Source organism: Pholcus phalangioides, unplaced genomic scaffold (genome assembly GCF_987345545.1).
Source record: "Pholcus phalangioides strain wild (caught in Gottingen) unplaced genomic scaffold, Ppha-v1.0 ptg000012l_1, whole genome shotgun sequence".
NCBI lineage: Eukaryota > Metazoa > Arthropoda > Arachnida > Araneae > Pholcidae > Pholcus > Pholcus phalangioides.
In genome coordinates, this window is record NW_028301605.1 from 23,019,818 (window position 1) to 23,028,222 (window position 8,405).

Here is an 8,405-nt window from a genome sequence, read left to right on the forward strand (position 1 = left end):
TCCCCCTTTTGTTAGGCAAACTCTTTCACTTCTTGCACAAATGATGAATTCTTCTCTATCTGAACTGGTTATGGGGGTCGGGCTTGAAAGGAAGCGGATTTGCTATTCAAAATTTAGTAAAAGCTTGTTTAGCATTTCATTTATTATGGAAATGGTGACTTTTGTTAGAAAACACACCTATTTCTTGGTAAAAGATTGATAATTTTGGGAGAGAATAATATGCGAGGGAAACTGAATAATTGTTTACAAATTAGCAATACCCTGTTTTGTCTACTGCAGAGATTTTCATTGAGTGTAGAGATACAAATACAAAATACAACGCCACAAGCAAATTGCCCAACGAGGTGGCTGACTTAAGAACATCATGGATCCCCGAGCCCCTACCTACTACTGCTACACCACACATGCACCCCCCCTGCGGAACCCCCCAACGAATCGGTAAATGCGGGAATGTGCGTGTACGTGTAGTGCAACCTGACGTATAGTTTGTTTCTGTGTAATGCTTGTTATGTGTAGTGCTGTCATCTGCCCCCAGTTTTACGAACTATGAGTGAAGTGTTATGGTTGAATGATTTACCGTTGTAGGACTGTTGCTCTCTGTGGCGAGACTTTTTAACGGGGAGATGGGCTCGCATTTGCGCCTTGAAGTTGGGAACCACAGAAAACCAACTTCAGCCGACCACCACTGTGGGGTTCGAACCCGGATCTTCGCATCACGAGTCCGGCACTATAACCACTCGACCACCACAGCGGCTACCAGCCGCTTGATTGGCTACCAGCAACAAAGAACACATATTGAATTTGAACATGAAAGTGGAGTTCGAAGTTTCCAAGTTGCTATTAGGAGGTATAAAAAAGCAAAATTTAAATATTAGATATGCAGAAACTTTTTTTCACGAACATTGGTTGTTGATCCCATTATCACTGATTTTTTAAAAGGTATGCAATTTCTTAATTTTTATTTTAAATGCAGGGAAACCTTGCTACAACGATATCCTTTACTTCGATAAATCTCTCTATAACGGCATTTTTAGGAGATTTTTGAAATCTCTATAAAACAAAATTTTTTTATACTTAGCCGAAAATCATTTTGAATTTTAATTTTAACTTCGTCACTTGTTTTCCTTCTTCTGAAGGCATCTGATAACATCAGTATTTTGCTCTAAAAAATCACAGAAAGCTAAAGGAAGTTATTAGTATTGGTACTTTCTGTGTGTAAGACATGAAAGTGCAATGAGGTAAACTTCTGTACAGGGGCAAAGCATCGACGTGAATTTGTATAATAAAATAATAAATTACAATTTTTTGTACATACATAAAAGTGTATTTTTTGATGGTATTATCAATGTCGATGTAGAAAAGATGACAACAACAGCGTAAATTTGATCACGCGTGAGGATAATTTTGCTTCTCAATGTAATGATAATCCCTCTACAACGATATTTTTCTTGATCCGCACAATATCGTTGTATCGAAGTTTCACTGTATTAAGAAATTTCATTTTTGACAAAAGTAATTGTTCATTCTATTGCTATTCAGGAGAATGTTTTATATGAAAGTTTAACTCTTAGCGCATTAAATATGAAATTTCAAGTGTGTAGTTATTTCAAACAGCAAACATGAAAAAAATGCAGAATAATATAATATATGCCGGTCTTTTTGTTTAACACTCATTAGTTTATAGAAGTTCGAATGATCTTGAAATTCAAGTTTCTCAAATGAGAAATATCGCTGCATATATTTTTATGTGCACCTCTATAAAACGGAAACCTGTCTAAAACGGAAAATAATTTCAGTCTCTTGACCTTCCGTTTTATATAGGTTTCATTGTATAAAACTAACGGCCGTATTATTCGCCACACAGTTTAAACTACAATCGCAGGCGAAAGGATTGAAGATCGAAACGGATTGGTTAAATTTAGAATTTTAACCAATCCGTGTCGATCGCTAGTCTTTTAACCTGCGATTGTAGTTTAAACTGTTGGTGAATACGGCCGTTTAGCCTATCAAAACGGTTATTCGTCGGCCAAGAATCAAACTCGGCTCGCTCGCTCGCGAGCATTCTACCACTGAGCATTGTGAGGAAAAGAAATGATCGGGCTCAGAATTAGCGATTTCTATGCCCACATCCAATCAGTATGCGGTATTTGGGAGCCAATCAGGAAGATTCTACGCCAAAATAAATAAGAAACGAAATAGGATGCAGTGTTTCAAAATGTGGCAAACTTTCTACGTAGTCAGAATGATGTTTATGGCAAACAGTGAAGCCATCTCTAGGAGGTGCTGCTTCAATATACACACACCACACACATGACCCCCCCTTTATCATTGCCGACATTGCTATTCGCCATGTTCGGGACTTGTACCGGCTTCACACAACACATTCCGGTATGTCCAACACAGCGGCTGGCCAATCAACTGTATACATCCCGATTAGCAAAGAGTAAAGCAGGACAATCCGAAGTACCGTAGGAGCTACCTGTATAAGAAGTATTCCGTAGGCTTCTCAGAAATGCATCGGCCACCTAAAATCCCGAACGGCCATGGCGTCACGCATAAGCTGCAGCTGTTCCTAATTCAACCAAGGTCGTTGGTAATGAACGATGTGTATATGCCGTATAACGAACATGCTCAGTAGGATTATTGAGCTCCTATTGAATGCTATTGGGCACGTATGTGTCACTGTCATGGCCCCCACATGGGGGGGGGGGGGGGCTGACAGGGCTCCAGCCCTGGGGCCCGGGAGTCAGGGGGCCCGTGGAAAGATCTTTCGATTTTTTTCCCTTTGATATATATATATATGCCCCATAGGAAAATAGACAGGACTCTTTAATATCAATCACATCAATTTGTACTCGTATGGACGGATATCTTGAACTACGTACCTTAAATCTCATTGAAATTTTTTTTAACTATACACATGTACAAGTAAACAAAAAAAACGAAAAGAAAACCCCGGAAACGAAGAAAAGAACATTGTACAAGGCCCCCCCCCCGGCTCTCATGGCAGTCGTTCTCCTAGGAAGGAAGAAAAGTGTCCTCAGGGCTATAGCCACTAGAATAAGGGAGGCCACTAGAATAATCCTTATCTAGTCGTCGAGCGTGTGTAGGGACCTACAGGGCTACCGCGCGACCCCTGCTGTTCCAGTTCGTAGAAGGCCATAATGTCTCGATAGAATGGAAATTGGAGTAAACAGACGTCGTATTCCATAGTGAAATTGCCTCTGGGTGCCGATAAAGCACATGAACCCCCCTCCCCCCCAACATCCTGGAACAGGGGCCCGTGGACTGCGCTCTTCAGCGGACCCCCTCTACAGTGAATTAATATTGTGGAAAAAAGACAAAAAATGAGAAGAATGGTCCAGGCCCCACTCTCGTGGGTGGGTTACGATACTGAGACAGCTTTACTGCAAGCTTTTGTATACAGTGGATCCCGCATTATTTTTTCCTTCTTGGGTCCTGCGACTCTCTGGTGCCAACTTTTATTACTGATACTCATCGAGATTTCTCGTTTAAAGCGTTTTCCCGCAAAAAGTATTGTACGAAATAGCTGTAATGACGTGTGTACGTGATTTCGCTCACGGCCCCTCTAGTAACCCCCTCCCTCTCCCAGTCCGAACAAATCAAGGGGTTTTTTTCCTTGCTTCTGAAAAAAAAAGGCTACATTCCGCATCGGCCTTTTTTATTCCCTGTACTGTCTTGAGGACACATCTCCCCTCAAAACTTCTATTCACGGACGATATTGTTGAACAGAAAAATATTTACGGTTCGCGTCTGCAAAAATCCAGTTGTTCGAAATCTTTTAGTAAAATAGTTGAACGAGTTTGCGTACATAAAGGATTAATTTTTTTTCCCACGTGGATGAATCCTACGGTTCTAGCCCAAAAGAACGGTAAGCAAAACTAAAAATTTGAATTTTTGTTAAATTTTTATTTTGAGCATTATGAGTTAACTGTAATGAATCTATGTCAGAAGAGTTTGGCCCTGCATCGAGGCTAGTTGCGATGTTTGTTGAATTGTGTTTCATAAAGTTTAAAAACGATTATTTTTAATAGGGCATATCTACAAATTACAGAGTAACCTCATTCATATGTCACTCAGTTATACAACTTTCATGTTTATACGACGTTTAACTTGGGGAAGCAATTGGTAACAATACATTTTAATGTTAAAATATTTCATTCATTTATTTAACGTAAAACCTCAATTATTCGACGTTTTCACTTCGACTAAAACTCGGAAACTTTTGAAAAAAGAAAAACGTAATTTATATCCATCAAATGCGCACAAAATTTTTGTATGCAGTGAAAAAGCGTTGCTGCAACAGTTCTAGCATATTGTCACCGCAAAAGACATAAATTTTAGGGTGATTGCTGACGTATACGAAAATTGCCAGTGAGATGGCTGATGATCATTTAGAGTGGACTTAGATGATTTGTTTATTGCCTCTTTCTGAGAATACGCAGATGTGGAGAGTCCCGAAGAAATGGGTTTCAATTGTTTTGACGGCCATATGACCTTTCAGAATTTTTTCCCTCCCTATGTTTTCAACGTTATCCAGAGAGGGTGAGAAAGTCTACTGTAAGCATTTGGGGGGTACAGGTCTGCCGAAAATAGGTACACATGCACAGCAAGTTCTTTCGATCATTTCCTGTAGAACTTTCTTTCGATGTGGTGCTTTGCTTGCTGACAGGGCCGTCTTAAGAGCATCATGGGCCTCCGGGCCAATCGATTTTTCAGAGGCCCAACCTAGAGAATTCTCGAAAATTTCAATTACTTCCCATTTTACTGAGGCCCCCCCCCTCTTCTCTTGAGGCCCCCGGGCCGTGCTCGGGTGGGTCCATGCGTTCAGACGGCACTGCTTGCTAACTGTGTCAAATTCGTCGTTCGTAATGTCGGAAAAACAAAAAAACGCTCTCTCTAAAAAAACTGGAAATTTTGGAAGAATTCAACAAGAATTTTAAATTGATAACGAAAGTTCATCTTGCAAACAGGCCCGTCATTTAGGGGCTTTAGGGTCATTAGGGCCCTGGCTTTTGAAAATACACTAAAAATGGTATATATATACATACATTGAGTACCCTTGTTTTCCCCTATAGTTAAAACGTTTTATAAAACGTTTTGACTCGGCCTCTTGAACGTCGTATAAACGACTGTAACAGAATTGTAAAGTTGCTCAGTTGAATAGATGAAGTGAACATAAATATTTGAATTATTTCAGTTCACACACACAATTTTTCAGGCCGGTGCTTCAACCAAGGCCAATGAAAATAGTTTTCAGTATTATTACTCTAACTTTTTAATTCACTAAATTTATTTATTCTTTTTGCACGCCTGTAGTGAATCGCCTGGCATAACGGAATCGCTTCGTTTTATCAAAAAAATCATTGCATGGAATAACTTCCCGTTAGAGCAGGGCGTCTCAAACTTTTTCCACCTGAGGCGCCCTTTTCCCCTATTCAATGCTTATCCGCGAGCTCCACCGGCTCTCCAGACCTGTTTAACAAAGAATATTTTCGAAAACCTCACACCATGACAAAGGTTGGAGGCGCACAGTTTGAGAACTCATGCGTTATAGGAATAATCTTTGATGTTCTAAATTGAAGTTAAACGTTTGGATAGAAATTTTGTTTTGTGTAAAACACGTTTCAAACTGGTTCGTCATGTATAAAGATTCTACAGTAGTTTCATTTGGTGTAGTATGAGTATACTTGCTTGCTTGGTGAACAACGAAACTATAGAGATGCGGTGGATATCTTATCTGAGAGAAACTAAGGATAAATTTGATACTGTGCATATATATCTATATATAATTGATTTTCTGTCTGTGTGTATGTTCTATATACAAATCCACAATTTTAAATCGATCGTCGCCAAAATTTGGATATATACCAAACAAGGCCCGGATTGAACGATAGGCTACTTCAAAAGTTCGTCAGAGAAGGGCAGATACCCGAAATGGACGAAAAATCGTCGGCAACAATGGTTTCTGGGCCTCAATAATCACTTTCGAAATGTTTACTTTGATTACCGTGGTTCCCTAGTAATGCGTTGTACACGTGCCTTTACAATGGCTTGTCACTTCTTTAATCCTGCCAGTATTATATATTTATTCCTTTGTAATGGTTTGTCACTTTTCCAATCCTCCCAATAAATGAAGAAAACACGGGCAGCGCCGGGTATTGTAGCTGTTATTGCTAATATTATGCATGATAAAATTGCAGTGAAATCTCGATATAACGATATTCTGTGGACGAAGAAAAATACCATAATAGAGGTATTATCGTTAATCGAGAGACTTTGACATTGAACACTAGCCATCAGGGCCGCAACTAAATGCTTGATCAGCTGAGGTAAGCACATATTTTGACATTCCCCCCCCCCCATCTAATTTTGAAGAAGAGGCTATGAAAGGTGAATTTTGCGCACTCTGCTAGTCCTGGGCAAGATACCTGCTTGTCCCCCCCCCCCCCCCCCCCCCAGTTGCGGCCCTGCCGACCATGGATCGCGATCACCATTGGCGTATACAAAGAAGGTTTAGGGTTCTAACCCCCCCCCCCCCCCAGAGCCGAGATTATAGGGAAAATTAATATAAAATTATTGCAGGAAAAAAGAACGTAACCCCCCACCCTCGTGAAAATGGCAATACGCCTATGGCAATCACAAGTTTCTATGAGAAAACCATATCGCCTAACCAATTCGTTCTTTTAACTGGCCCATAGGGGAGCTCTATTATAATTAAAATTAGTAAGTAACTAAGTAAACTAAGTTAAATTAAGTTAATTAATTACTAAGTAAGTTACTAAGTAAAATTATATACAAATCACATGATCATATCTCGAAATGTGATAATATTTATCACACACACACACACAATTATATTTTATTCTTTAGTTTAAATAGACAGTGAAACCTTGATATAACAATATTCTACGGACCAAAAAAAAAATATTGTGGTAGAGAGATTAAAGAGGTAACATTATCCTCACGAGTGATCAAATTTATGCTATTGTCATTTTTTCTATATGGGCATTGTTAATATTATCGAAAAATACGCTTTTATGTATTTATTCGTTACAAAAAATTGTAATTGATTAGTTTATTTATAAAATTCACTTAGATGTGTATTGTCCCTGTACAGAAGCTTACCGCATAGTGCTTTTGTGTGTCGTACATATATTGCAGCAATACAAATAACGTTAGCTTTCGGTGATCATTTAGTGAAAAATATTGTGGTAGCGATTTAAAAATTCTCCTAAGAATATCGGGTTATAGAGGCGTTTATCATAGTAGATGATGTCTTTGTACTGAGAGTTTAACATTAAGCCAGGCAATTCCAAACAAGATTTGAAAAAAAATATCATTGTAGATGTATTTATTATCGATTATCGTTGTAGCGATGTTTTGCTGCATATACAAATACCGTATCGTATGCAGGATTTCTCATGGGGGGGGGGGGGAGAAGGGCATTCAACATTTTTTTCTTCCCGAAAGGGGTTTCTTTTTTTTTTACTGAAAAAATACACCATAATCATTTCTCAAGGTTTGCACAAAATTTTTCGGAGGGGGGGGGGGTAGGGGGCCCGCGAAAAATCCTGGCCTGGGGGCCCGGCACTAGCATGTGGGGGCCATGGTCACTGTTGTTGTTGAAAAAAATTCAAAATATCAAATTAGACTTCATTACAACACTGTAGAGAAAGAGGTTTACACACGTCATCCAACTCCAATGACCCTGCCTAAATTACAGAACAGCTACAGCAAATGCCTGGCACATTTATTTCCTCATGCCTGTTTATGCCTCGTCTTGTAGGAGCCGTTATGAAGAAGACGCTAGTAAAAATATTTTTAGGAGCAAAAACAGTCGTTGTTTGATCGCTTTTTCGATTCTTAACCAAATTACTCAGTTCATGCACTCTTGCAGAAATTTCTAATTCTAGATATTAGAAAATTGCATTTGAGGCAATAAAGTGCATTTTTTCGGCAATAAATTTCATTTTTTAACCAAATTTAGCGATACCCCCGTATTTATCGCGTCCTGTAGGATCGCAATGCCTGACATTTTCCACGATGATGTATGTTGGACCAAGTATGAAGGTATAACTTTTATTTGAACCCAATATGGGAAAGAAACGTTGGCTCTGTCACAAGAAGCAACGTAAGCAACGGCCACCAGGGTGGATGTACCCGGTATCTCCGACAAAAAACAGGCGTGCCTGCGAAACATCGGTACCACCGTCGCGGTCCACCACATCGTTCTTCGGAACATATATTGAGAAACACTGGAATAGGTCATCGCTTGTCATTGCATTTTAATTTCCGTGCCCTAAGGTGAAACATCACTTCTCACCAACAAGATTTCTCCCAGATTTTACAATTTGCTGCAAAACATTCCACTGAAAACGAAG